General features: G+C 50.1%; 1 long non-coding RNA gene across 1 annotated transcript in view; it reads left to right on the forward strand.

Moving 5' to 3' along the window:
- Nucleotides 1-220: 220 nt before the first annotated feature.
- Nucleotides 221-27,468, forward strand: part of LOC110598985 (uncharacterized) — a 30,088-nt gene continuing 2,840 nt past the window's right edge. The window contains exons 1-2 of the long non-coding RNA XR_002484897.3: nt 221-413; nt 1,104-1,291. This is a non-coding gene — a long non-coding RNA (uncharacterized LOC110598985). The remainder of the gene's footprint in view (nt 414-1,103; nt 1,292-27,468) is intronic.

Raw genomic sequence — 27,468 nt, forward strand, 5'->3', positions numbered from 1 at the left:
CAACATGAAATTGCTAACTGAAGGGCCATGGGTGCACCAGAAGTTTTATGAAATCTGAAACCTAAGCAGAACCTGGAAATATAATTTTTCCCTTCGCGATTTATGCTTGAGGCAGTCATAGTGGAGTTAAAAAAAGCACTTGCCACATGGTTGAGGGAATCATTAGAAACACCCCAACCCTGAGCCTGAGGGGGATTTCAATCAGAAAGGATCAGGACGGGCCTTCTGAGCGCTCCTGGAACCGCAGCCTGGAGGAAAAGTGGAGCTCAAGTGCTTAGGGGATTAAAGTAAATAAAATGCTTCACTAGAGATGAGGGCGCAAGTCTCCTGTGATTTAACGACTGCGGAAGGGTGATGCACATCCCGGGCAGGCAGCCAGCTGCCTTCGGCTGGTTCAGAGCAGCAGGACTATGGTGAGGGGCCATGGTGTCTTTCCGGCCATTCTGGCTTATTCCAGAAACTGGAAGAAGCCCTTGTGGATGGAAAGTGGGGGAGGATTCTGGAAAAGCTGAGATCAGAACTGGTGGGCAGAGTCCCCATGATAAGGAGACCTTCTAGGACAGGAATTTGAATTTGATTGTGGGTATGATGGGAAACTACTAAAATTTTTGGAGCACTAAATGAATATTTGCCAGAGGACATTATGTTAAGTGAAATAATCCAGGCACATGCAGCATGGTGTCACTCATCTGGAGGATATGGGAAAGTCGATCTTGCAGGAGTGGATTTGAGAGGGGTGGATGGGGATAAGGAGAAACAGGTGAATGAATGTGATGACAGTTCCATGGAAAAAACATATTCTGGAGTTCTATTATACAGTAGGGGGATCATAATTAACAATATTGTATTGTATATTTTTAAAAAATACCTAGAAGGCAGGAGTGTGCATGCCTCGCCACAAAGAAATAAGAAAGGGTGATTTTTTTAAAATACCCTAATTTGATCATTATGCATTTAACTTGTACAATTATTAGGTGTCAAAAATACATTTTAAAAATAGCAAAAATGTTTTGTTGAACGAAATTATTTGTGCAGTGCCGTTCCTGGCATACCAGGTGCATACATGCAAAATCACATCATGATCATTATTACTTTTCCCACAGAGGAAGCCAATGTCTATCTGCGGTGACTGGATGAGCAAGCTGTGGTCCAACAGGGACCACTCAGCAATGAAGAGGAGTGACCTTCGGGTCTGCAACCCACATGGGTGAAGGTCAGAAATACAGTCCTGAGTGAAAGAAGCCAGACAGAGGGGTGCAAGCCATGCCACGTGGCCTTCCACCCATGGGAGGTAAAGCAAGGCTACGGGGCGGGATGGGAGGGCCCTGATGGCAAAGGGACAGGAACTTCCCCTGGGAAGGAAATCACAATAGCGTGATGATATCGATGAGTATGAGGTGGGCGGTAGACACATTCCTAGAACTCATCCATCTGTGCACCCAAAGGCAGGCACTTTATTAATTTTTTTTCAGCTTACATACAATCTTACTTTTCATATAGTTTTATGGCAAGAAAGCTATGTTGTCATCCATTTCTAAAAGGTTAACTATTGTAAGTTCAGCACTTTGAAATAATTCTTGGGTGAAGGAAAAACTCTAATCATAGAATCAGCAGTGTTTTAAGCTACATATGTTTTGTGGAACAGTCAAAAGACTCCTGGATCTTTGGCCATTCTCACAGGTTGCTGTGGATGTGCTTATTATTATTATTATTATTATGTCTTGCTCCACGTATTTTGTGAAAACCACCTCAGTAAAGTTAGTTTTAGAAACATCACCAGCAGATAAAACACAAGTTACGTCATCCATATTCTGAGCCAGAGTGAGGTTCCCGGCAAAGGAGGAAGGCTGGCATAGATGTTCATGCCACAAGGCCCTTCGCAAGTCCCCATTGGACGTTGAGCCCAGCGGTTGCTCAAGCCAAAGGGGAAGCAATGTGGCCAGTGTCCAGGAGTGCCCCTGGGGCCGTGCTCTCCCTGTACTGCCTGTGGTCTGTGCTCCCTTCCTTCAGCCGGTGAGCTCCTCAGCATGGAGGGGCTGCTCCTCCTCACGCACATGTTCCCACACAGGCCCTCGCTGGAGTCTCAAGGAAGGCCTTGGACACAGCTCGGCCCATGGGACAATCACACACAAGACGGCCTGGGGCCAGGCTGACCCCCCTCCCAAGGGACATGGGGCAGCCACACTCAGGTGGGAACGAGAGAGCATTTACTAATAAATCATGTTACATATGGTCAGAATGAGTCTCCAGCAAAGCATGGGTTGGAGCAGAGAGGAGACAGGTTCTCTGATGGCAACACAGATGGGTCTTGACCTAACGTCCTGCCTGACCGTGGGAAAGTGCGCTCTGCGGGCAGGATGCTCAGGGCACTCTGAGAAAGGCCTGGAGCTGCCCTTGGCAGAGACTGAATCAGAGTCATGGGGGAGGTCCTCTGTCATCCTGAGAAAATGCTGCAGAATCCCTGGGACTTGAAAGGCTCTCACTGGTGACTCAGGGCAAGGCACTGCTGGGGACTTGAGAGAAGAAAGGTCAGTAGCCATTGCAGCTCTGCCCAGGGCCTTGCTGTGTAGGCACAGCTAACCCATGCTGGGTGCAATCTGGCTGTGTGCTAGTGCCTCCTGCCCCCAGTCACCCAGACAGCTACTAAAACAGGGCTCCCCGCTGGGGCCTGGTGGCCTTCCAGGAAAGACATGGCATAGGGATTTCAGTCTGCATCGAAGCCAACGACACTGTCCCCCAGTCATGGTGACAATCTGCGCATCCCCTTCCTACATCCCCTCCCTCTGAGTGTCCACAGGCCTGCTGGGCCGCTGAGCTCGCTGTGCTTGTGCCTGTGTGTTTTCTGCAGAAGGCAAGGACTGCCACACATCTGCATGGGAGAACATAGGGTCCTGACCTGTCTCTTGCAGTTGTAAAGCACTTGTGTTCTGAGCTCTCAGAGCTCAAGCTCTCAATAACTGGGGTGACATTTATATATAGACCAGAGGTCAGCCGATCTGACCCAAATCCGTAGGCCAAATCCTCCGCGCCACCTGCTTCTGTAAATGCAGTCCCACCGCATCCCATGGCTCTCCATCGTGTCTGCTTACACGCTGCTGAGAGCACCTTCTACCTGCCCACTCCTGTCGTAGCTCTAGTTTTGGAAAATTATGGGACCGGCCAGATCTTTGTTAATATTCCCAGGTTGGGTAGGACCTCTCTCACCTGGACCACATGGGCTTTCCTCCTGCACAGTGCCCACCAAGGGTGGGAGGGAGGAGGTGAAAAGGCCCCAAGGTGTCAAGGAGTCAGCAGCAGAGGCAAGTTGAGGCTGGCTCACTGTGTGTCCCACGGAGTCCCACCTGGCCAAGCTCATAGGGTGCAATCTTGACTGTGGATTAAAATTGGCTTTGGGCACGATACAGATTGAATGCAATCCCCATCAAGATAGCACTGACATTCTTCCGAGAGCAAACACAAAACAAAACAAACAACAACAACAAAACCCAGTCTTAAAACTCATTTGGAAGAAAAGGAGACCGAAAATAGCTAGTGCAATTCTAAGCCAAAAGATCAGTGCTGGAGGTATCACAATATCTGGCTCCAGATTATATCACAGAGCTGTAGTAACATCACCATGTGGTCCTGCATAGGACCCAGACCAATGGGGCCGAGTCGAACACCCGGAGACAAAGCCAAACAGGTGCATCATCTGACTACAGGTGCCAAAAATAGGGATTCAAATAAGACAGCCTTTTAAACAAATGGTACTGGAAAAGCTGGTGATCCATATGTAGAAGAATGTCACTAGGCACACAAGTCAAATGGTGCTGGGAAAACTGGTTATCCACATATAGAAGAATGTCATTCTGCACACAAGTCAACTCAAGTGGATCAAAGGCCTCAGAATTAGGCCAGTAGCCATGTTGATCCAAGAAGAAAACATCGGGTCAACACTCCAGCATACAGCTACAGGTAATGACTTTCTCAAGAGGACTCCAATACTCAGGAAATAGTGCTAGAGTTTTTAAATGGGATGGCATCAAAATACAAAGTTTTAGCACAACAAGAAAAAGAATGTGAAGAAAGAACCTACAGAATGGGAGGAAAACTTTGCCAGCTACTCTTTCTTACAGAGGATCAATATGCAGATATAAAAAGAACTCAGAAAACTTAAACTTACACATAACCTAATTAATAAATGGGAAAATGAACTAAACAGATTCTTCTCAAAATAATAAATACAAATGGCCAACAAATATGAAAATAAGATATTCAATATTGTTAGCAATCAGGGAAACGCAAATCAAAATTATCCTGAGATCTCATCTCACACCAGCCAGAATGGCAGTCATCAAGAATACAAACAATAATAAATGCTGGAGTAGAAGAAACATTTTTACATTTTTGATGGGATGGTGTAACTATGGAAATCAGTATGGAGGTTACACAAAGACTAGGCCTGAAACACTATATGACACAGCTATACCCCTCTTCAATATTTATTCTATGATATATATATATATATATCACATTTTCTTTATTTACTCATCTATTGAGAGGCACCTAGGCTGGTTTTATAGCTTAGGTATTGTGAATTGAGCTGCTGTAAACATTGATGTGGCTGCATCAATGTAGTATGCTGATTTTTTATATTCTTTGGATCTATGCCCAGGAGTGAGATAATTGGGTCAAATGGGGGTCCCATTCCAAGTTTTCCAAGGAATCTCCATACTGCTTTCCAGAGTGGTTGCACCAATTTTCAGTCCCACCAGCAATGTAAGAGTGTTACTTTTCCCTCACATCCTCACCAACATCTATTGTTACTTGTATTCTTGATAATTGCCATCCTGACTGAAATGAGATGGAATCTCAGTGTAGTTTTAATTTGCATTTCTCTAATTGCTAGAGATGTTGGACATTTTTTTTTCATATATTTGTTGACTGACTCTATTTCTTATTCTTTGAAGAGCCTGTTCAGTTCCTTTGCCCATTTATTGATTGGGTTATTTGTGTTTTTGAGTTCTTAATATTTATCCTGGAGATTAATGCTTTATCTAAGGTGCAGGTGGCAAAGATTTTTTCCAATATTGTAGGCTCTCTCTTCACATTACTGATTGTTTCCTTTGCTACGAAGAAGCTTTTTGGTTTGATACCATTCCATTTATTGACTCTGGATCTTACTTCTTGTGCTTTAGGAGTCTTGTTGAGGAGTTCGGTTCCTAAGCTGACATGATGGAAAGTTGGGCCTACACATTTTGTCTGGTCTGATGCTTTCTTAGGTCCTTGATCCACTTTGAGTTGATTTTTGTACAGGATGAGAGAGCGAGGTTTAATTTCATTTGCCACATATGGATTTCCAGTTTTCCCAGCACGATTCTCTATGACATGCAGACACTAACACACAGTAAGGCAGGAGGGAGGGACAAATAGACGCTCATTGGATTAGACAAGGGGATTGAAGGGAAGGGAAGAAGGATGGGAATAGGTAAGACAATGGAATGAATCAGACATTACTTTTCTGTGTTCATATATGAATACATGACCAGTAAACTCCACATCCTGTACAACCACAAGAATGGGAAGACATAGTCCGTGTATGATATGTCAAAGTACACTCTGCTGTCATGTGTAAATAAAAACAACAAATAAAAAATAAAGTCTTCATACTGCAGTGACAAGTGCACACCCAGGTTGAGGGCAGAACGATGCACAAGAGCCAAACATGGACCAGCCCACGTCTATGTCAATGGATGAATGGATAAAGAAACTGAGGGGTGTATTCACAGGGTGTTTTATTCAGCCATAAAGAAAAAAAAGAAATTATATTATTTGCAGAAAAAAATGGATGGAACTTGAGAATGTATGTTATTGAAATAAGGCAAACTCAGAAACTCAAGGGTTGTGTATCTTCTTTCGTATCTGGAACTGGAAAGGAAAAAGGAAAAGAAAGGTGGGGGGGGTGTCTCATGAGAATCCAAGGAAGATCAATGGAGTAGAGGAGATGGGTGGGGGAGGGGAGGGAGCTGGGAAATCCGGGGATATTGTGGGCTAAACTATATGGTTATATCACGTGGATGTGGGAACATGTGACGACAAATCCCACCATTATGCATAAGTACAATGACCCTATAAAAACATGGGAACAAAGACAAGGACAAGGAAACAGGTGAGCTGCAGGACACTGGAGCTAACTTGCCTTGTGGGGGTGGTGGGCAGCAGGGAGACTCCCTATATCTCACATTCGCTTGGAGGTAGGGTGGGCTTTAGGAAGCTTCTTCAAGGTTCCCACAGCCCTGGTGTGGAGTAGAGAGCCCCTGCGGGGCCTGGTCAGGCTGAAGATGAGGAGGGGCCAATGGGAGCTGGGGAAGGACAGGGACTCCTTGCACTCTGAGGCCTCTCCCTAACCTGCAGAGACCCATTTCCAGGGAGAAAGCCAGCCACCTTACTGGCTGTTTCAGGGGAACAGATACAGAGCCTCATTGTTTGCTTAACTGAAAAAGAAATTGATTTAACTCGACGTCCAGCTTCGTGGATTTCAAATCATACCTGCAGAAGCTCATTACCCATCATCCTTCATGGCTGTTGGGCAGCAGGATCTGGAAACCAGACAGGTGAGGGCCCTTCAGCCCCGCTCAGTGCAGGTGTGGGGAATCAGATCAGCTCCTGCCCGTGGGAAGGGATCACCCTCTCTAGGGCACATCCGTGTCCCTGTGGTCGCCCATTCTGAAAGAACCATCAAGGCTTGCCTTTGGAGCAAATGCCCCTTTATTGAGGAACGGCTCTGCATATTTATAGAGCATGGGGTAGTCTGACAGTTGGCATGGGGTACTTTTTGATTGGTGGGTAAGGATCAGGTGAGCCAGCAGGGCTAGTCTGATTGGTGTAAGGATCAGGTGAGCCAGGAGGGCTAATCTGATTGGTGGGTAAGGATCATGTGAGCCAGCAGGGCTCACCATTAGACGGCTCTTCTTGGGGATGGGGAAGTTAGTCTTTGGAGCAGGGTGACTCCCAACACATTCTATCAGGGACAGCAAGTGGGAGGTGGAACTCAAAGGCCCAAGAGATGGGACTTCAGGTGCCAGTGGATTGGGTTTTAAATGAGTGTCTGATGGGCAAAAGTGCGACTTATGCAGTCAATTTGGTGAGAGCCCCTGTTCTTCTCTTGAAACCATTTGCTTTTCCTCTTTTTTCTCACTTCCAATCCAGGCCCTTCCCTCACCCAGCTCAAGATCTTAATAACGGCAGTGGGGAGGGAAGGAAAAGAAGAAGAAAGGAGAGGAGGGGAAAGGGACGAGGTTTCACTTGGAGTGACCTCCATTCTGCTCTGTGCCCATCTCCTAAGTGAGGCCGAGGAGCTAAGAGGCAGGGGCTTGGCCCTGGAGACTGAGGACGTGTGTTTGGACTCCATCCGTCCTCTCACCCGGACCTCCCCTTCGTACCCCGGTTTCCTCACCCATCAGCCAAGGCCCCTGTACACTGAGGCTGACTCCTGGATGTGCTGGGCCCGTGGTCAGCACTGGCCGCTCTGTGGATCCACGCCTCTGCTCTTTCCCTGCTGTCCAGGATCACTCCTGCCCCTGCCCCTCTGAGTCCCTGGCACTGAGAACAGGTGAGTGGGTGGTGGAGTGGCTCCACCTCTGCCACAACCCCTTACACCCGCCATAGCCCCCCATTCCTGGACGTGGCTGTCTCTCTCAGGCAGATCTTGACCTGCTTGGTTCTGCAGCCTGACCCTCCTGACCAGTGATTCCTGCCCCTCTCCAGCTATGCTCTCCGGCTCTCAGGCCCAGAGTCCTGTTTCTGTTTGGGGTTTTCCAGACTCTGACCTTGGCTTAGTCTACCAGTTGTCCTTGTGCTCTAGGTTAAATAGTAAATGCATGGCTTTCTCACTGGTCACCTGTAGAGATACAATGCTTCAGACCCCTGGTTTCGGTTCAGGGTGCGTGTGGCCCCACCCCTACCTCCTCTGGACATTGGGCAGTGTCTGGGGATTATTTTGCTTGTGTGCTGCGGGCAGTTGCTACTCCTGGCATCTGTTGAGTACAGGCTGGGAAGGCTGAAAGGTATTTTCAGGGCCTCTCTCATGGCGAAGGATTATCTGGCCCAAACTGTCACTTAGTGCAGGTTTTGAGAAACAGCCAGGGGACGGCGGGGAGGGTACATGCTGCACTTCATAGCAAGAGCTCACAGATCCAGCTGCCACCCAACTGTCCTTGTCATTTACATCTGCACCCATGAAATGGGTCTCTTTCATTCACCCATTTGACAAATACCCATCAAGCATTGGTCATGGTCACATGGAGGGTTCTGAGCACAGCAGGGAACAAGACAGACAAGGGCCCTCTGGAGGCTTCCCTCCTGCTGGGTGGGCAAAAGAAAACACAGGGATAAGCAAACAGGATGTAAATGAAGGTCTCTGCAGATCCCAGGATGCCTGGGAGGTTATTTGAAAGGAGAAATCAGGCCAGACCTGTCCAAGGAAGGGACACTTACATGAGACTGAATGTCAAGGAAGAGACAGCCTGCAAGGACCAGGGGCAAGGCCATCCCAGGCAGGAAGGTCAGCCGGGGCAGCAAGATGACTTGGGAGTGAGGGAGAATGGAAAGGAGGCCATCGCTAGGAGCATGGTGGGCCCGGGAGAGCTGGCCTCAGACATGGTGCAGAGAACCTAGGAGCCCGGTGACGGAGGCTGGGCTTGGAATTAACTTTAACTTGTTATTTAATTAACTTGTTATTTAAAAAATAAGTTGATTTCACTTGACAACCAAGTTTATGCTTGTAGAAGATTTGAGAATTGTAAGTGGGAGGGTAAAATAATCCCATTTTCTTTGTCCCCTGACCTCGGAGTGGAAAATGGCTTGAGGAGGGCCCTAAGAACACAGCGAGAGATGGCGTGGGGACTCCTGGCTGTGAAAGCAAGAGGTGGGGCTCAGTCTAGGAGGGTGGCAGGGGCTTTGGGAGGAGCTGGAGGTACAGGGTCTGTGCTGAAGACAGAGCTGATGGTGCAGGTGGGTGGAGTATGAAATCAGGGCTCACAGCTTGATTGTCGGCACGAGCAGGTAGGTATACGGAGACACCTAACAGATAGATGGTGCGTGTGGTTGAGGGAAGGGCGGATGGAGACCATACTGAATTCAGGTTTTCGTTGGATACTGATATGGAGATGCCCAGGAGGTGGGCCAGGGTTCTCCAGAGAGGTCTCAGAGCCATTGTCCCCGGTGAGCTAGACTCTGGAACCAAACTAGCACCCTTCAATAGATGAATGGATAAATAAACTGTGGTATAGAGACACAATGGAATATTACTTAGTCTTAAAGAAGAATGAAATTATGGCATTTGCAGGTAAACCGATGGAGTTGGAGAATATCATGCTAAGCCAAGTAAGCCAATCCAACAAACCAAAGGCCAAATGTTTTCTCTGATAAGTGGATGCTGATCCATAATAGAGGAGGCAAGGAAAGAATGGAGGAACTCTGGATTGGGCAGAGGGGATTGAGGGGAGGGGCATAAAGGTGGAAAAGATGGTGGAATGAGATGACATTATTACCCTATGTACGGGTGTGATTGCACAAATGGGGTGACTCTTCAGTATATGCAACCAGAGAAATTAGAAGTTGTGCTCCGTTTGTGTACAATGAGCCTAACCGCATTCTGCTGTCCTGCATAACTACTTACAACAAATACAAAAAATAAAGACAGGGAGACTGGTGAGGTGACTGGGGAGGGTGGATCCCCAGGGCTTGGGTCCAGAAGAGCACCCTGCGGCATTCCAGGCTGGCGGGGAGGAGAGGCCTGCCAAGGGCCAGAAGGAGCAGCCATGGAGGCAGGAGGTCAGGAGGTCAGGTGGTGTGGTAAGTGCCCTCCTAGTGGTGGGAAGCTGGAGGGAGCAAGCGGCTGGGTCATGCTCTGTGACAGCACCACTCCTAGGAGACGCCAGGTGGGACCAACCACAGCCCTGGGTCCTGGGTCCTTCACCCTGGGTGCCCAGCAGAGGATGGCTAAGCATCCTGGAGCTTGGTGCATGTGCCCCCTGCCAGGTAGAGAGAATGGACATTCCATGTTATAGCTGGGAGCTGGAGGTCACAGAGTTGAAGCTACGGGCCTCATCTCTGGGTGGCCTCCCTGGGGGCCTGGTCCTGAGTTCTTTTCCTCTGAGTCATTGTCCTGGACGATCTCACTGGGGTGCAAGGTCTGCGACATGCCAAGCTGATGAGCCCCAGGTGGAGTCTCCTCTCCAGCCTCCGCTGCGTGGTGGACATTCACTACCGCTTCCCTGCCACCTCTGCCAGGACATCCCCACACATCTGTCCAAACTCAACTCCAGAGCCTCCACCCCCACCTCCAGCACAAACCTTTCCCCTATTTTTCTTCCATTGGAAAATGACACCAAATTTTCACAGACGTGCTATTTGGGACGTCGTCCTGCTTTCAGGCCCTAGATGTCATCCACCACCAAGAGAGACCCATTTCTTCTGCATCATAAATTTCTCTTGAATACGCTCACGTCTCTTTATTTTAATGTCATCCCTGCTCCATGGAAATGGCCATTGCCTGGGTGACCACAGTATCTTCCAGATTTTTATGCTCACCCTCCCACCCACCTCCCAGGAACCAGGATGGTCTTGAAAAGAGAAAAGTAAAACGAACGTCATTCCCTTGCCTAAAACACTCTACTTTCGATTCTTTTGAAAGTAAAGTCTGAAGTCCTCCCAGGGCTCCTGGGACCCTGTTCTTCCTGGCCCTACCTGCCTGTCACTCTCCCCCGGGGCCTCTCCCCTTCTCCCTGCAGCCTCCTTCGATCACCTTCTTTCCTTCTGGGTCCTGCTGAGATCTCCTCGCAGGGAGGCCTGTGTGGCTGGGTGACCTCTTCCTGCAGCTGGCTCCACCTCCCCCCCACCACGTATGTGTTAGGGGACAGTGTTAGGGGACTCGTCCTCAGTGTGCTGGTGTTAAGAAGTGGTGGGTCTATAGGAGGTGGGTCTGTAGGAGGTGGGGCCTCAGAGGACATCACTGGGAGCCCTGCACTCAGAAGGGAGCTCTCATGGGACTGAGTGAGTTGTTATAAATGATCCTCTCATCTCATTCCAGCCTCCTGTCTCAAGATGGGATCTCTTTCTCTTACAGTCACTCCAGCATGGTGATGCCATCCTCCATGCGGTCCTTACCACAACCTAAGGAATACCCTTGAACCTCCAAACTGTGAACTAGATAAATTTATTTTCTTTATAAAGTACCCAGCCTCAGGTATTTTATTATAATACCAGAAAACAGACTAATATCTATTCCTATTAGTTTACCTCATACTCTTATTCTTTTCAGGGCTGGTACCATTAGAATTATTCTAATCTCTGATTATATTTTACTTGTTGGCTTAACTCTTATCAGCCTCCCTCACTATTAGACTCTAAGCACCAGGAGATCTGGGATTTTCTGCTTTCAGTGTTACTCACCATAGTGTCTCTGGTGCCTTGCACTGTGCCCAGCACAGAGTAGCTGCTCATCAACAGTCCCTGGATATTGAAAGACAGCCAAGAGCAAGGGGAGTGAGAAAAGCAGGAGTGAGAGGGATCAGGCTGTCTACACACTGTCTCAAAACACTGCTGTGTCCTGGCCTGCAGCAGGGGATCCTTCAAAAAGAATGCTCTAGGATTTATAAAGACCCTCTGAGCCTGGGCAGCCTGCCGGCCGAGGGCAAGCGCTTCCTCCTGGCGTGGCCTGTGCCCAGTCTCCTCACAGAAGGCCTGTGTTTGAGGTTCTGAGCTCTAGAAAGCCTTCTGGCTTTTTCTGCTCAGTGAGCCCGTCCACTCCTATTTACTTCAGAGAAGCAAAAGCCGTAAGTTGAGAAAGGCCTCCGTGCACATTTCCGGAGTGGCAAGCGCTTGGACAGGGACTCCGCTGGCTGCCTCTGCAGGGGTCGAGGGGGCTCCCCAGGTGGTGCTCTACTGCAGTTTGCTCCCCTTGGCTCTGGATGGCAGGAGAGGGACCCTGGGACAGCCTGCAGGCCTGGCTCAGGGGATAGTGGGGATGGATGGATGGAGACAGCCTGGGCCGCAGGACACAGAACACAGATAAAATGTAGGATCCCACTATTATTCAGTTCCCAGTCTAGCAGGGAGGACCTGGCTGGATAGGCACTGCCGTCCGCATGGGCCAGACAGGTGTGTCCTGCGTAAAGGGTGGTCCTGCCGCACTGGGCAAGCCCCGCAGATGGTATCAAAGTCCCAGATATCAAGAAGATCTGGAGTCTGGGAACCAGAAAGGCCCATGTCAGAGTCTCGCCTCTGATGGAACAAGTCGGCTCACCTCTGAGCCGTGGTTTCCACAGCTCTAATGTGGGAGGCACACCTTGCCTGCAGGGTGACAATGACAAGACAGGACAGTGGAAAGCAGCACCCAGAGCAGAGCCCAGCACCTCCAAAGCACTCAGCCTGCCAGCTCTCCCCTGGCAGGGCTGTGGCTGAACCCAAGGAGGAGAGAGGATAGTGACTAGAGCCAGTTTTCTGGAGACAATGGGGTGGTGAGGAGTACGGGTTTCCCAGGTTTGCCTAGGATGCCCCCCGGTTTGAGGGTTATGGGTAGCACCTTGGGCAGGAGGAAGGGGACACTGGTCCCCTGGGGCGCAGTTGAATCTGCAGTGTTTCCTCCTCTGGACTCTACCAGGTGTCGTTGGGAGTGGGGTGGCCAAGAAAGACGTGGATGGGAGCCTGACCTGCAGTAAGGCCTGAGGCCAGCTGGGGGGAGACCCTAGGGGCCCACAGATGAAGATCTTGTTGACTGAGTATCATTTATTCTTTCAGTAAATGCCTAGGGAAGCACTTCAATTTGCTGGGCCCCTTATTTGGAGCTGCTTTGGAGGAGCTCAAACTCGTTTATCCTTCCATTTGTGCATTTATTGGAGTGATTTTCTATGTGTTCCATTTGCTATGTAATTCCACTCCATGCCCACCCACCCCCCTTGCCAAGAGGCCAGGAACATGGGGAGAGAAGGGCCGCACCCTGGCTCTCGGGGAGGCCTCATGGTGGGGAGCAGACGGGTGTGAGAGGGAAGCTGTGGCACTCTCCTAAGAGACATCTCCTGGGCTTGCTGAGCCACCTCTGCCCCCAGAGCCATGTGACCTGGGCTGCCATCTCATCTCTCTAGCCTGGGTTTTCTCTTAGGATTGCTGTGAGAATAAAGTGCTTAAGCAATGCCTTCACAGTGTGGCGCTCTCAGTAAATGTGAGTGACAGTGATGGTGGTGGTAGTAGTGATGGTGGTGGTGGGGATGGTGACGGTGATGGTGATGGTGGTGGTGATGCTGGGGATGGTGATAGTAATGCCAATAGTGATGGTGGTGGTGACAGAGTGGTGGTAATGATGGTGACACGGAGAAGAGGGAGATAACATAGAAAGGACAGCAAGGACAGGCAACCTAGAGGGGACCTTCTAGTCCTGTCTTAGAATAGGAAGAAGGGATCACTAAATAGGGTGAGGAGGGGCAGCCCCGCGGAGAGGAGTGGGTGGCCAGGTTCCGTGGTATGGCATGGGCGGTCTGATGGCTGGCCAGGGGAAGGATTCGATCAGCCCAGACTTCCCTTCATTGACCAGAGGGAGGGTGGAACTTGAAACTGAGACCTTTAGATTTAACTCCACTCACGGAGAGCCCCCTGAGGGACAGATTTCTGAGACATTCATTCCCTCAGAGCTAGAGGCTCACCTTCTGTCCTTCTCTTGGGCCAAAAAGTTGGACCAGCATCTAGCAAATATTTATGTTAGGATATTTGGAGACTGCACAAAATTTACAGATATTTTCATAATGCCTTTCACGGTTTACACTGTGTGACATCTGCCTCTGTCTCCTGAAAAGGAAAGGAAGCTCTTAAAGAAAATGGGTTGGGAAGAGGGAGAGGAAGTCCCCCACAGCATTCATCTGACAAGGGCTTGCTGGAGAGACAAAGGAATTGAGCCAACGCCAACCTGGGTAGGAATCCCGAGTGCACGTAGGACTTGGCTGCAGCCTACAGAGCACTTCTGCGTTCGTCATCTCTTACACACCTGCAGAAACCCAGTGAGGAGGGGATGTTGACTTCATATTGCAAATAGGGAAACAGAAGCTCAGAAGGACCACAGGAGCCCCTCAGAACTCACCGCTGGCACACGGCAAAGTTGTAAGTGGCATTTTTTATCTCTAAGGGCAAGGAAAAGGCAGCTTTGCAAAATTCTGACTTCAAAGCAAGTTGAACAAGTTTTGCAGTTTTCATAAGTTACTTTCCTGAAAGTTTTCACAAGCTGCCATTGCTAAGGACAGTCTTAGTACAGGTGTGGGGCTGCGAAGCCCATGTTAGCTTCCACCTGGGCAGGTTCTTGTTCTGTAACGCCACTGTTTCTGATCTCGAGTCCTGTCTGGGGGGTCTCAGGGGAGCCTTGAAGCCACAAATAAGAGACTGGCAATGGAGGCAGCCTGGGTTCCTGTGTCCCCACATGGAAGAAAATGGCTAGACCTGCATCAAACCGGGTCTCGGCAGATAGGATAAGTGATCATCGCAGCTCATTCACACAATGGAAGCACGGTGGGTCTGAACCTGGGTCAGGCTGGCTCCAGAGCTCGTGCTCCAGGTCCCTGTGTCAAGATGCTCTCCTTCAGATGGTGACCACACTCCATGCAGAGGACATGCGTGAATGTACAACATGTTTCTCAACATCGCTAGACCTCAGGAATCTCAGAGAGGCCAGGAAACACCTCGGAGAGGGAGGAAAGCCCAGAGCACAGGGTGCACAAGGCGTGGAGACCAGGGCACGGAAAGGAAGCCAGCTGCACAGGACCTGGAGTGCCTTGGGGGGGGGTTGTCATCAGAAGGGAAGCCGTGAAGCTGTTTACCTAGCCATCTCTGGGCAGGAGCAGTTGATTTGGAGCCAGGAAGAAGGGCCTGGGAGCCAATGGTAACTGGGGGTTGAGGGTTGAACCTCGATAGTATGAAGAGTGAGGCCAGAGAAGCTTAGTGGAGATGGGAGCAGATCACCGGGCAGGCGAAGGTGGGCTGCGTCCCACTCTGCCTGGAATCCTCCACCTGCCTCTACTTCCCTGGGCTTGTTTAATGGGACACCTCAAAGAGGGAGCCTGAACTCCTAAGATCCTTTGAAGGATGGGTAAATGAGAATACATTTTTACAAGAATTTTTTTTCATGTTCTAATGTTTTTTAGGCAAAGAAAAAAAATTAAAAGTCAGGTCTTTGGTTCTCCTTATCTTTAGAAACGTTCCTGTGGAAACTCTTTTATCTACACTTGATTTATCTAGTCCAGAGAGAGGTTTCAATTTTGTTTGTTTTTTCCGTTTTTTCTTTCTTTCTTTTCTTTTCTTTCTTTCTTTCTTTGAGATCACTAGGTCACCCAACCCTGCCACCTCAGCCTCCCTCGTAGCTGGGACTACAGTCCTCAGCCTGGAGAGAGGTTGGGCAGACACCTGATTGTGCAGATACAATCGCATTAGCTTTGGTAGGAGTGGGGCTGCTGGTGACAGTGTAGATTCCCATTACTGGCCTCTGTCTGCGCCTCTCTCTTGGTAGGAGCGAGCAGGGGTGAGCTGGAAGTCCTGCCCCCAAGAACTTAAACCCTGGGCTCTGCCTGGGCTGGGGGGTGTATTGGTTTACATATGAGGTGTCCCCCAAAAGCTCATGTGTGATGCAAGAATTTTCAGAGGTGAAATGGTTAGATTATGAGAGGTGTGACCTAATCAGTGAATTAATCCACTTATTTGGATTAACTGGGTGGTAACTGTAGGCAGGTGGGGTGTGGCTGCAGAATTGACATCATCAAGGTCGTGCCTTTGGGGGATCTATTTTGTCCTTGGGGAGCGGACCTCTCCCTGGTTGCCTGTTCTGAGCTGCTTTCCTCAGCCGCCTGTCACCTTGATGTTCGGAATCACATGCCGGAGTTGGACCCTCTGAAACTGGGCATGATGATAACGCTTCTTCCTCTATGCTGTTCTCGCCCGTCCATCTTTTGGTCAGAGCAACACAGGGCTGTCTAAAGCAGTGGGGTTTCCCTGTGGTTAGCAAAATCACAGAACCAAGAGGGGTTGGAAGCTGGAGAGGGACAGAGAGGTGGGAATGAGCAGCAGGTGCAAGCAGGAAGCCGTCAGCTAGAAGCGCCTCCCATGGGCGCATGCGCACTGAGGGGGGTTGATAGAGCCCCCCCCCCAGTGAAGGACTGGGTCACAGGGGATGGCGCATGCGCCTGAGGGCTCTGCAGGCTCTTCTTCAGGGGCTGGGCGAGGTGGCTCTGCCAACTACTGCTGTGTGACAGCCACCCCCAAGCACAGTGACTCAATACCATGGTCTCATGTAGTGGGCCATGCGACTCTACGACGTGCATCGTTAGGTGATTTTCTCAGTGAGGAGACAGCACAGGGTGCATGTCCGCAACCCAGATAGCACAGCCTGCTACATACTTGGGCTGGCTACAGAGTGTGTCGATGTGACACACACTACCCTAACGGACTCTTGCTCCCAGGGCCATAGGAAGAAGACCAGATTGAACCAGCACAAGAGGAAATACTAGAATCCTGTGAGGCTGCATGTGGATTTATATAGACTTTTTCCCAAAAAGCAGGAGGCATGCATTCTAAAGCAATGGTAAGAAGTTAACTTAGTAAACATACAGACCAGTGATAGAAGCTTCTCATCTCCTTTATAATAATGGGAGCACCATTGTCCCCACCACTGTGTATGTCCTCAGTCACTGATGGAATGTTCAGGGCTTGGCTGGCCTTGTTTTGTCTCATGTGCCTTGGGTGGGCTGAAGTGGGGGGGCTGATTGAGGCTGGATATGGCCGGGTGGCTCCTCCAGGACCAGCTGATGAACCTAAGTGTGTTCTCATGCAGTGACTAAAATGCATGAGGACAGGCCACCACAAAGCAGTCACACTGGAAAGTCTAGGTCACATCATCCTATTAACAATCCACCTGCCCAAGTATGACATGAGCAAGCCTGATGCTAAGGAGGGAGATCTCAGCAGGGGACGTGGGTACAGAGTCATGGCCAATCTGGGGCAGTGGTCTCAGGACCTGGAGGACTCGATGGCCGGCAGAACAGCTATGTCTATTCTGCTTTTCTCTTCATCTGCTTGTCTTTGTACCCAGGCACCTTGGTTATTTCTGGGAATTTGGTTAAGACTTCCTCTAAAACTTCATTGTTTTCACATTAGTGTCATTTATACTGCGTCTGTGTATAGACAGAGCCGGCTAAGGTGAGGTCAGCCCTTGGCCCGTTCACTCAAGGGTGTGGGAATGAGGAAAGAGCTCACCTTGTGGCCCCCCAGCCACCCATGCTGCCTCCACGTCCTCAGAAGCATGCCCCTCAGGCGCATGTTTGTTCACGACTGGCTCCCTTGGCACCTTTTACTGAAGCCCCTTCTCTGTTGCAGCACTGAGGTGGAGGCTGGAGGCTGGTAGGGAACAGGCACAATTCCTGTGTCATTAAGGGGCCTACAAATAAACATTGTGATCTCAGATTATGACATGTGCTGGGAACGGAAAATTAAGCACTGAGAACACCTTAAAGAGCATGTGCATGTCCACAGGGTGAGTCACCTCCAGCCTCATCAGGATGGCTACTATAAAGAATAAAACCAGAAAACTGGAAGCAGCACGTGTTGGTGAGGATGTGGAGCAAGTAGAACTCTGGGCCCAGCTTGTACCCAGCTGTGGAAAGCAGTGAGGTGGTGCTTCAAATAATCCAGACATAGAACAACCCTGAGATCCAGGAGTTCCAGCTCTGAACGTGTGCCCCAGGAGAACCGAAGCAGGGTCTTGAGACAGGTGAGCACCATCTTCCCAGCCATATTGTTCATAATCACTGAAACATGGAAGCAACGCAACTGTCAATCAACACATGACCAGGCAAGGAAAATGTGGTAGGTGCACATGGAGCACAGAAAATAATACATGTGAAGAATGCATGTGAATGTGAGATAGGTACACGCACGTATCATTCAGCCTTCTGATATATGCTACGAGATGTAGCTGCAGGTTTGAGAATATTTGCCATGGGAAATAAGCAGGTCACAAAAAGACAAACGCTGTGATTCCATTTATGTGGTGTCCGCGAGTGGTCATAATCACAGAGACAACGTTAGAGTGGCGGTTCCCAGGGGCTGTTGGGTGTCACTGTTTCATGGGGACAGTTTCAATTTTGCAAGATGAGAGAGTCCCGGAGATGATGGGGGAGATGGCTGCACACTGTGTGCATGTGCCAAATGCCACTGGACTGTCCCCCTTGAACATAGTGAAGAGGGTCAGCTTCATGCCATGTGTATTTTCTCAGGTTCCTGTCAGCTTTCCCATCCCTGTGACCAAAAGACCCAACAAGAAGCTTAAAGGAGGAAAAATGAATCTTGGCTCATGGTTTCAGGGTCTCAGTCCCTAGACAGCCAACTCCATTCCTTGGGGCTTGAGGCGAGGCAGAACATCACGGCAGAGGGATGTGGCAGAGGATGGCAGCTGGGGATACGGTGCCAAGAAGCAGAGAGAGCTTCACTCACCAGGAACAAAATCTAAATCCCAAAGGCTCTCCCCCAGAGAGCCAGGTCCTCGGGCCACAGTCTGCCTGCCCACAGTGACAGCCCAGCTAATCCCACCAGGGGACCATTCTCTGATTGGGTTAAGGCTCTCACAGTCCGATCTCGTCACCACTAAACTTTCTTACATTGTCTCACACATGAGCTTCTGGGGATGCCTCACATCCAAACCATGTAGACCACAAAGTGTGGGCAGGCAGCCTGTGGGCTGGCACGCCTCGGACACTGCTGTTTTCAGGGCTGTGGCTTATTTGACGATTAAAGCTGAACTTCCCTGTCTTGTTCAGGAAGCCTTGAGTCCCCTGAAGCCAGCCAAGGAGGGACACCATCCCCCACACCCCCTCCCACCCATTGGATGGCTCTATTATATAACACTGCACACAGCACCCAGGAGGAAAGCTCTAGGAGGAGGATAAAAATACATTCTGAGATTTCAACAAACCTGCTGCCATCTCCTGCTCACTAACCTCAAATCCAGATGGGCAAAGTGAGTAATTAAAGAGAGTCTCGGAGGTGTTTAAAGTGAATTTGAGTCACAGCCGAGGGGCGGGCACAGCAGAGCATGCGTCTGGCCGGCTTGGAGTCTGTCACCGAGCGCTGTGCCTCCAAACCACTTCCCCACAGTCTAGACCATGCTTAGGCGTGCGAAGGCTCTTTTTAGTTTTCCCTTCTACACCACCAAGATTCAGAACTAGCTTGGCTAGGAGATTGTCTTTCGCCCCCGTCCCCACCATGCTGACAGCCTTAGATGGCAGACCGTCTACCCAGAGCTGGCACAGAGCTCCAGAGAGGGTCAGCCACTCTGTGTACAGAGGGGTAGCCACAGGGAAAGGCCCAGAGAAAGACGGATGGATAGACATGAGGGAGAACACTGCATTCTAATGGTAGGAGGGCTTCGGGTCCTGAATTCCTCTGGAGTGCTGGTCGGATCTCTCTGTTTCTGCATCGCCTCCTCAGCTACTCTTTTGCACAGATTGAGCTGTGGTGATGCTGACTGCTCATCTTGGCCAGAAAGGGCCCAAGTTTGGAGAATGTTCCCCAGAAGGACAAGGACTGCCCTTACTTCTGAGGCATGTGTGTGTGTGTGTGTGTGTGTGTGTGTATTGTCACTTACTAGACTCAGAAGTGTGGAAGCAAACCTAAAACATAATACCACCATCTTGAAGATAAGCCTGGAGAAGAGGAGCTGGGGGTGTGGCTCAGTGGGAGCACTTGTCTACCATGTGCCAGGCATTGGTTCCATCCCCAGCACCGGGAAAAAATAATCAGAGTGGAATCAGGCACATATCTAGGTCACTACACTTCAGGAGCTGCTAACTGTGCTCTCCGGGGACTGGGGAGGTGTTGGTGAAATGAACTGAGTGGGACAACCTGCAGCCAGGGTACCAGAGCTCCCTGGGGAGGACAACCCGGAGCTCAGCTCTGGGGCACGCATGTGACAAAGCAGCCCGTCGATCAGCTCTCCTGACTGTTAAAGATCACCCCTAGTGTGGTACTGCGTGTGCATGAAATTCCCTAATACCTGTATTTTGCTAATTCCAATTTTAGAAAGTCAGTGTGTGCAGCTACAAAGGAGAGCGAGGTTTATCCAGGGCTTCTGGTAGTGACCGCTGACCTCGTAAAACATAAAAACCAGTGAAGCGGAGTTCAGGGAAGTAGGGGGGATGGGAAGAGGGGGACTGATTTCACAAGGCAGAGACAGGGAGGGAGGACAGCCTGCTGCATAGCTGATGCACCTGAAGTGGATGCTGAGAGATAGGTGCGGAGCAGAGAAGCCCAGGGCAAGGCCTAGAGGGTGGCTGGGCTCAAGGGACTCATTGTCAGTGGGGAAACCGAGGGAGAAGCAACCAAGATCCCTGGGCCCAGGCAGATGGTCCAGGAGGAACCACCTGTAAGTGGCCACAGGGCGGCAGAAGCAGGAGACAGGCGCTCAGTAAAGAAGGTGCCAATGAAACCATCAGTCCCCTGTTCCTCGCCCCCCCCCCTCGGGGTGCAGGTGGCCCTGAAATAGGCACAAGGAGAATCGTCCTGGAGCTACAGGCCCTATCTGGATCCTGAGGGAGAAAGCTCTCTGTGGAGGTGCCCCATGAGAGCTACTGGGAAGACCCCTACCCAGCCTCACAGGGTGGCTGCACCAGGGCGGATACCCGGAAATTCACATCCAGCGCGGTAAGGGTTAAACCTGGGGAGGGTTAGACCCTGCGCCCCAGAGAGAGATCCAGATGTCCAGCAGAGATCAGCATCTCCCAGCAACAGGGGCATGGATCAAATCCCCAACACCCACCCTCAGAGTTCCTCAGCTCAGCCAAGGCCAAACCCCAACTACTAGAACCTCCAGTTTAGAACCTTGCCCCACTCTGCTGCAGGAACACACGGTTTATCAGCACCCTGTCTGTATTGGGAAGCTGAGAGCTACCGCAACCAGCCTTGGCTCCCAGGAGGAGCACAGAGACACTGAACCAGCCCAGCCCTCTACCCAGGGTCACAGAGCCAAAAGTAAATATGAAGAATGAAAGCCCACCCCCAGTAGTTAGGACCACCTCCACAGAAATGAGCCCTTTATTTCACATTAAGATTTTATCTCATCTCTCTCTTTTTAAATTTCTCTGCATTCTCCCATATATGTATTTTTTAATTTTAGCTTTTTCCAATTTTTAAAATATCATTTCATTCATTATTTTATTTTGTTTTTTACTGTTTTATTCTATGAGATTTGAATGTACGTGTGTTCTCACTGTGCAGATAGGTTCAAAAATCTACATCTGTATATTCTTATTTTACTTTCATCTTAATTACTTTCTTTTGCACCTGTCTGTCATTTATGCCTGGATTGACAGGTGGGCATAGTTCCACGTGGATTTGGCTGTTTGGGCTATTCATTTGCTTGTTTGTCTTCGTGTTGAGCTGTCTTCTCCTCTCCCCCCTCTAATAGCCAGAATTGTCTGTTCTCTCTTCCTCTTTCGAGTTTACATGACTTTGAGTTCATTTTTTACCCCTCCTCTTTACAGCTGCCTACCTCCTTCCTCTCCTGTGTCCATTCACATTTTAAAACCTTTCTAATCGTCTCCTGCTTCCTACCCTATTTTCACTTAAGAAACTGTGAACCACTGTTTGAGAGAACTACCTGGTCTGTGCAGTCTCTGCCCCCTTCCTGTTGTGACTATGAGGCAGTGGTAGGCACCTGCTGTCCGTGCGTGATCTAGTTCAGCTGTTCATCTTTGGTGCCAATGTTAAATGTTGACCCCACCTCCCTAAGTAGGTGCCAGTTAGGGTTACAGATGTCCAAGTGGACACCAGACATGTGTCCTAAGGCTGAACACCTGTTGGTGACATTATGCTCTTCCTGCCTCGTTCACCAGGGTGAGGGCAGTCTACTCAAACCACCCATCCACTCTGGAGACCCTGAGCAACCAGCCCCTGGCTTGTTAAATAGATGAGCCTGGTGCCCCTGCGTCTTGGAAGACAGGGTGAGGATCTTACTGAGGGCCCGGAGGGCTGAGTTCTGGGAAGGACAATCTGTCAATCATTCTGAGTGATGCTGAATGGTGAGAAAGCGCTTGTGAGCCAACCAGAGTGAAGCGCTGCTGGTGCTGAGCCCTTACTGGGCTCCCGGCCTCACTTCCCTCACGTCCCCATCTCGCCTCCACCAGAAGCCAGGGGATTAGACGTATCTGGGCTTTAAGGGTGAAAAGCCTGCGGCTTCCCTGAGTGCTGGGACTGCCCAGGTGGCACAGAGGAGGCAGCCGGGCTTCCCTCTGGCTCTCCCTGCTGCCGTTTCCTCCCCGAGTGCCCAAACGTGAGCACCCCTGGCTGGCTGCTGAGGCACAGGCTGTGAGGCATCTCTAATTCAGTAGGTAGGTCTGGGTCGGGGAGCCAGAAAATCTGCTGCTTAGTAGAAGTTCCCAGGGGATATCGCTGTCACTGCTCCAGGAACACACTGTACCATGGGCCACCTCACAGCTGCCCATCCTCTGGCTGGTCGGTGTCACACCCAATTGTCCTTGCCCCGGAGCGCACGCTACAATAAGACTCTTTCCCTCCTGGTGTTCAGATTGAGAACAAGATCCAGGGGGCAGAGGTCAGCTTCGTCCTCTTCGTTTTGCCTGGCATGGGCCAGGCCCTGGGTTCAATCCCCGCCCCACGCATGCACGCGCGCGTACACACACGTCACACTCTCCTACCCACAAAGCTGACTGAAAGGCGAGGCTTCAGGGGTCTGGTCTCCATGGGCTTTCTAAAAAGTCACCTCTGAATTGAAGTTTAATCACTCCAATTATTAGCATCCAATCTTGCTGGGCAAGCCCTGGGCTCACCTCTCAGGGCACAGGAGAACTGCCACCTCTGGAGGCAGCTGGATTACAAACAGACCTCACTGTCCCAGTCCAGGGGCAGAACTGTCTCAGTTTCCTTCCTGAGTAGGAAAGGCTATGTGACATGCAGGCTGACAGCTGGGCCTTGTGTTCGGTCAACATCAAAACAGTTTCTTAGTTCCTTACGGCATCACATCAGACAGGGGCACGCTGCAGCCAAGGCTGAGAAGACAAAGCAGGACTTCTCTTGGACTCTTGTCTGAACACAGAGAGAAGCCGATCACTGTCAAGCCATGGAGTCCCCAGCGGCCCCCTCAGCTTGTGGGTGTGAAGGCTGACTCCCTGACCGCTGCCACTTGGCCTCCCTTGGGATTTACTGAGATGCCCAACAGAGGACTCATCCGATCCAGAGCAAAGCCCGGCTCCTGGCACTCCTCCACCTCCACCCAGCCAAGCCCCAATTCTTCATTAGGTCTTTCCTGGCATCTTCCACTGGGACTCCTGGGGTTCCATGTGGAACGTGCATTCTCCTCGCTTGATGAGCAGCAGACCTGCAGCCTGGTCTCTGTCTCTGAGGCTTTGCGGGGTGGGGCGGAGGGGGGGGTGGGATGTGAGCACATGCTCCTACACTTCTTCTCTCCCCTCCATGGAGACTTCAGGAGGGCTGAATACATATCACCTCCACCAACTGTGACCTGGCTGAGCCAGAGCATGTGGAAAGTCACCCATTCCTGCCTGTTGGTGGCCCTCAGGCCTCTGGTGTGGCGACTCTCAGCTTCCTCTTTCAGCTCCTGTATCTGTCAACCTTTCAGACTATAATACAGGTCCTGAGGCAGGCTATTGTTTTAAAGGAGAGAGGTTTATTTCACTCACAATTTTGGAGGTTCTGAGCCAGGAATATCAGGCTCAAAGTTGGTGACAGTCAACAGAAAGGCACTATATGTTCTACACTCAAACATCGGGGACAGGAACACAGGGCTCAAGTCTAAGTTGGAGATGGCTAAAAGAAAAGGCACGGCATGTTTTATGCTCAAGGTAAAAGGCAACATGGCCTCCCCAGCTACCGCCACTGCTCAAGGTGACAACCAGAGACACAGAAACCCAGCAAGAGGTCTGGGCACAGAACCCTGACTGGAGCAACCCGGACCCATTAAATGTACTTCCATGTTAGAATCCCCCGGGGGTAGGGTGGGGGGTGGGCAGCACACTTCAGACACATCTCTGAGCACCTGGAGATCACAGTGAATCATGAATACAGCCACATGACCTGTCAACATGTGACTTCCTGATCCACGCCTGGATATGGGCTGTGCACCCCTGGACTTCCCTGCACTCTGTCCATGGAGTGGTCACTTTGCTGCCTGGCTACTGTGCCTGTGGGGCAGCCGCCTTGCCATAGCAGTCAGAGCAACAGCCGAGTCTCTTACCCTGTGTTGGCCGTGTTTGATTCCGTCCTGCACAAGCTAAAGGACCTGCCAAGGCAGTGGCTGGTCACGGGCCTGGCATTGCATCAGCCTCATTCTGGTGGCAGATCCCGAGGTGGCATATGGCATCGCATAGCAAGACAAGGGAGTGTGTGTGTGTGTGTGTGTGTGTGTGTGTGTGAGTGCATGCATGCATGTGTGTGCGAGCATGTGCACGCGGGTGTGCACAGGTGTGGTCTCTGCCCCTCTTCCTTCAGCACCAGGACTCAGTCGTCCCTGATGAGCTTTCTAAGCCTGGGCACTTCTCAGTGGCCCCACCGCCGTTGGATCAGGTCTCTGTCTCTCGATGCCTCTACCTGATGTCTGTGGATCAGACTCCGCAGCTCAGGACAAGTCCTCAGGGTTGGTAACAGCCCTGTGGCCGTCCTTCTTGCTGCTCCACATGACCCTCTTGGCCTTAGTCTCTTGAGAACGTCCAACTAGATGCTCCTTCAGCAGGCTCCTGATGAGTGGTGGTGCTACCCTACAGCCCTGACAAGGACGGCCACCACCAGGGCCGCTCATCTGCCCCTGCTCAGAGGGAGAGGCGAGCCAGAAAGGAGATGGCAGTCAGCTCACCGTGGCTGCAGGGTCTCTACACCTTCACCGCTGGTCTCACCTTGAGGAAGCTGAGGGGCACTGGGAGCATAAGGCCAGTGCTGAGCAGGAGGGACTTGGTCACAGCCTCCTTAATGCCAGGACTCCTCAATGCCAGACACTCAGTGCCAAGTGCCCTGGTGGGCACTTCACCCAGCAGGCTCATTGTGTGCCCCTGTGGAGAAGAGGGTTTCCCTACCATTCGCTCCTCAGAAGTACGGGCCCCAGGATGCTGAGGTCCGCCTGCGCTCAGCAAAACGTGGAAACCCTGCCACAGGGCCTCTCTCCCCTGAGAGCCACCCTTCCATCCTCTGGTAACTACCTAGTCACTGTTTTCTTTGAAAAGAACATTTTATTAAGTTAACCAAACCTCTACTCTGCAATTAACTCTCATTACACAAGCAATTAAATGGGGAGTAGGATTATTTTGCAATTTAAAGCTATTTATGCTGACACTAGATTTTCCTCTAATTAATTCTTACTTCCTGGTTTTAATTGTTATTTAATTAACAGACTTTCTGACTCTACCTGCGTGTTATTTGAGCACCAGTTTATCTCCCTGCCCAGGCAGTGAGCACATTGCTTCTGGGCAGATGGAATCTTCCGAAGGAGAGAAAAAGGCAGTCGGCTGATTCCCTTGAGCTACCTGAAAGCAGAGCTTGTGAGAAGGGGAGGGAGTGTTCCCTCACCTGGAGTCGCCAGTCTAACCTGCAGCACCAGTGCTTTGCCGGACAGTGCTCCCAGTGGCTAGCTCAGGGTGGGATGGCTCAGGGGCTGGGACCTGCCTTCCGTGTCAGAGAACATGTGAGTGGCACATGGACACAGAGCCACACGCTGCACCAGGCCTTCCTGGCCAGGATCATCCCGGGTGACTCTGTCAACAGGGGCTTGTCTCCAGAGCTTCACCCTTGGCAGTCAGAAGCCCCGACTGGACATAAGGAGGCCATGGAGCAGGGTGCTGCTTGGGTGGCTGGATGGAGAGAGGCTTAATGAGGGTCCCTGCAGGGAGATAAGTCTGGGAAACATGGACTTAATTGTGGGTCCCCATTTCTTAATGGACTTTAGAAATATGACCTCTCCAGCTCTTCGTTTTCTCTGTAACCCCTTCTCTGGGGTCCCCTGGGACTATCCTAGACAGGGTCCTTTGGACTCTCATAATTTCCCCTCTGGAGTCTATATAGTGATGCCAGATATTGCAAATATTGCATTGAGGATGCTTATACCAAAAAAAATTGTTTGTTGTATATAAAAAAAAAATCCAAGTTTAACAGTGTGTCCTGTAGTTGTCCTGGTAATCCTGGCAGCCCGACTCCAGCAGTGCATTCTGTTGAGGAAGGTGGTCCTCTCCAAAGCACCTTTGCCCCAGCCTGGTTGAAATGTTCTCAGGGAACCAAATTAAACAATGATATGCAAAGCACTTCAACCTTTGCACTTATGATGGCTCCTTCATTATATATAAATATAAAACCAGATCTCACATGACAGAGTTTGCAATCCTGAGACAGGAATGTAAAATTACCACTTAATATACCAAAGTCTGTAATGGAAAAAAGTAGACCATGTGCAAGAACAGGTAGATTCGGTCAGCAGAGAGACAGAAACCCCAAGAGAGAATTCTTAAAATGCTAGAAATTAAAGTTTTTTTTTTAAAGACCACAATAGAAACAAGGACAGACATTAATAGATCACCTGTAAACTGGGAGCAGCTGAGGAAGGAAGTGGGGTGCTTGAAGACAGCTCTTTAGCAGCTGCCAACCGAGGTGCAGAGAGAAGAAAGAAGGATAATCACCACAGGAAGTCCAAGAGCTGCGGGACATGGTCAAAACTTGCAGCTGAACACACGGGAACACAAGTGGGAGAAGGAGAAACGGTGGAGGTGAGATGGCTGAGAATCTCAAAATGAGTGACAGATGCCAAACCACAAGTCCCAAGGAATGGCAAGCAGGACAAATACCAGAAACGCCTGCGCCTGGATATATCATATTTAGACTTCAAAAACCCAAAGAGAAAGTACTGAAAGGAGCCAGAGGGAAAGTACACTTTTCCTACAAAGAGAATTAGAATCAACGTCTCGTCAGAAACCAAGCAAGCAAAAAGAAGGTGGAGGAAGGTGTTTAAAATATTCAAAGAAAAACTTAAACAGGAATTAAAAAGTAGTGAGATTATTCTTGAGAAGAGGCAGAGAAAAAGTATTTCCCAAGTGGACAAAAATGCAGGGAATGTTTGCCGGCAGACATGACCTCAAGAGCTGTTAACGCAGATCCTCAGAGGACAATGGTGTTGCTTTAGGAACTAGAGCTGTGTAAAGAAAGAGGTCAAAAAGGAAGAAACAAAGACAAGACAAAACCTTATTTCTTTATTCTTAACTGATATGAAAGATAAGTTATTGGATTAATGACAGTAGCAGTGTCCGGGGCGATTCTGGCATGCCAGTTAGTGAAATGATTGACAGCAATGTTGGGAGGGATGGGAGGGCAGGTGGAACTCCCAGGCACCCACAACACACTTCCACATGCATCCTGGTGCTAATTGAGGGGACACCTAGATTCATTTAAAATGTA

The sequence above is a fragment of the Ictidomys tridecemlineatus genome, chromosome 1 (assembly GCF_052094955.1).
Source record: "Ictidomys tridecemlineatus isolate mIctTri1 chromosome 1, mIctTri1.hap1, whole genome shotgun sequence".
NCBI classification, from domain to species: domain Eukaryota; kingdom Metazoa; phylum Chordata; class Mammalia; order Rodentia; family Sciuridae; genus Ictidomys; species Ictidomys tridecemlineatus.